Source organism: Triticum dicoccoides, chromosome 1A, assembly GCF_002162155.2.
Source record: "Triticum dicoccoides isolate Atlit2015 ecotype Zavitan chromosome 1A, WEW_v2.0, whole genome shotgun sequence".
NCBI classification, from domain to species: domain Eukaryota; kingdom Viridiplantae; phylum Streptophyta; class Magnoliopsida; order Poales; family Poaceae; genus Triticum; species Triticum dicoccoides.
In genome coordinates, this window is record NC_041380.1 from 464,805,995 (window position 1) to 464,809,339 (window position 3,345).

Consider the following 3,345-nt stretch of genomic DNA (forward strand, 5'->3'; position numbering starts at 1 on the left):
CATCATGAAGAGCCTTGGCAAGCTCGGACGATTGCTCCTAAGTATTCTGCTTCAAGGTTTTACATTTGGTGATGGCATCGTTCAACTCCTGCTCAACTTCGGCCACCCGAGCTTCTTGTTGGCGGCGGGCAGCTTGCTTGGTCTTTAGTTCTGCAGCTGCTTTCTCAGCGGTTGCCTCATTCACCTCAGCCTCTTTCTTGGCCTGGGCAAGGGCACCTTTGAGGGTCTGGACCTCGGCTGCTCCCACTATGCTCATAATCAAGGCATTCTATGAGTTAACATCTCAATATTCATATCATTTCTGGCATAAAAATAATTTTTTTTCATCATACGGATGCCTTGCGTTTCATCGAACTGCTTGTTGATGCGGTCGATTTCCTCATCGGCCACCTGAAGCTTCCGATTGAGTTTGGAAACTTTTGCGGCCTGGGCCGTTGATGCCAACATAGAAGCCTATCATAAAAAACAGCACAGTATATTACTCTCCCGAATACTATGTGGATCCTCTGACCGGTTTCTTTCAAGCTGGACAGAGTCTCAGGGGCTACTGTCTGTACACAGGTCTACTCTTCTATGAGAAAAAGTTTTTTAGAACATTATGACATATACCGCAAAGCCTGTCAGTAGGCTGCAGAAGGCTCATTCAGTCCGCTTTTAGCAGACTGAACCTTCTCCATGACCGCACCCATCAGGATGCGGTGCTCCTCCATGATGAAAGCACTTTGCAGCGCTTCCTCCAGAACATGAGGTGCCTCCGGCTTAGTGGAGGCTGCCGATGGAGATGATGTTCCTCCCCCTCTTTTGAAGGGGGTTGCTTATCTGATCCTGGAGCCATGCTGGTTGATATGTGTCAAACGTATGTACTTTTCCTAATGCTTTTCCTCTTGTTTTGGACTCTAATTTGCATGATTTGAATGAAACTAACCATGGACTAACGTTGTTTTCAGAAGAACTACCATGGTGTTGTTTTTGTGCAGAAATAAAAGTTCTCGGAATGGAACAAAACTTTGTGAGGAATTTATATATATATAAAGAGAATTTCTGGAGCCAAGATCCACCGTAGGGGGGCAGGTGGGTGGGCACAACCCGCCTGGGCGCGCCCCCCTCCTGGCGCGCCCAGGTGGGTTCTCCCCACCTGGTGGCCCCACAGACCCTGATTCCAACTCCATAAATACCTATTTTCCAAAAAAATTAGGGAGAAAGAATTATCGCGATCCACGAGACGGAGATACCGTCACCTCCTGTTCTTCATCGGGAGGCCAGGTCTGGAGTCCGTCTGGGGCTCCGGAGAGGGGGATCTTCGTTCTTCGTCATCACCAACCCTTCTCCATCGCCAATTCCATGATGCTCCCCACCGGGAGTGAGTAATTCCTTCGTAGGATCGCTGGTCGGTGAGGAGTTGGATGAGATTCATCATGTAATCGAGTTAGTTTTGTTAGGGCTTGATCCCTATTATCCACTATGTTCTAAGATTGATGTTGCTATGACTTTTCCATGCTTAATGCTTGTCACTTTGAGCCCAGGTGCCATGATTTTTAGATCTGAACCGTTGATGTTATCACCATTATATCCATGTTCTAGATCCGATCTTGCAAGTTATATTCACCTACTACGTGTTATGATTCGGAAACCCCGGAGTGATAATAGTCGGGGTCCACTCCTGGTGATGACAGTAGTTTGAGGAGTTCATGTATTCACTATGTGTTAATGCTTTGTTCTGGTTCTCTATTAAAAGGAGGGCTCAATATCCCTTTGTTTCCAATTGGACCCCGCTGCCACGGGAGGGTAGGACAAAATATGTCATGCAAGTTCTTTCCATAAGCACGTATGACTATTTACGGAATACGCGCCTACATTATATTTATCAACTAGAGTTGTGCCATATCGCCCTAGGTTATAACTATCTCGTGATGAATATCATCCAACAAGTCACCGATCCAATGCCTACGAATTTATCTTATATTGTTTTTGCTAAGTTACTATTGTTATCGTTACTGTTGCACTTGCTACAAAATTACTGCTATCACCATTACTGTTACAATTGCTACTATCACTACTATCCAAACTATCATATTACTTTGCTACGGATCATGTTGTTGTAGATAATTAATCTCTAGGTGTGGTTGAATTGACAACTCAACTGCTAATACCTTCAAATATTCTTTGGCTCCCCTTGTGTCGAATCTATAAATTTGGATTGAATCCTCTACCCTCGAAAACTGTTGTGATCCCCTATACTTGTGGGTTAACAAGACCTTTTTCTGGCATTGTTGCCGAGGAGCATAGCTATATTTGTTGAGTCACTTGGGATTATTATCAATTTATCACTATGAAGAATCTGAAGGATGCTAAGACTAAGATTTATCCCTCTAAGATGAGGGGAGGTAAGGAACTGCCATCAGGTTCTGTTTTAGATTCACCTTCTGTTATAAGTAAACTTGCAACACCACCACATGCTATTAATCCTGATATGTTGCAAGTTATTGATGGTGCTACTTATGCTATGAATGATATTTATGATGATGCTAGTACCTTGCTTGATGATAATGATGTGCCACTTGGTGATTTTCTTGAAGAACAACTTGCTAGAGTAATACAACATGATGTTGAATCTGATGATGAGCTTGAAACTAAAACTCCTGAAACACCTGCTAGAACTAGCCTTCCTAGATATGAATTGCCTAAGGCACCGGAAGGTTATGTTATGAATAAGGAGACAACTAGAGTTATTCTTCCTTGTAAGGATAGAGATGATTTAGAGAAATTATTTTGCAAGTATAAAGAAAAATCTTTGAATGCTAGAATGAAATATGATCCTAAGTTTGCTACTTCACCTGTCTTTATTGATGATAAGGATTATGAATTCTCTGTTGACCTAGAGTTAATTACTTTGCTTGAATCTGATGTGGCACATGATACTAAGTTGAATGACATAGCTATCCTTTTTACTCATGATGAGAAGACTCGTTATTACTACATTCTCGAATTATTTCCATTCTAATTAAAGGGTGATGCTAAAGCTTGGTACAATAATCTTTCTCCTGGTTTTGTGCTTTGTCTCCAGGATATGATTTATTACTTCTCTGAAAAATATTTCCCTGCTCATAAAAAACAAGGTGCTTTACAGGAAATATTTAACTTTGTGCAAATTAAAGAAGAGAGTCTCCCACAAGCTTGGGGGAGGCTTTGCCAATTTCTTAATGCTTTGCCTGATCATCCTCTTAAGAAAAATGAAATACTTGATATCTTCTATAATGGACTAACCGATGCTTCTAGGGATTTCCTAGATAGTTGTGCTGGTTGTGTTTTCATGGAATGAACTGTTGGGCAAGCTGAAGAATTATT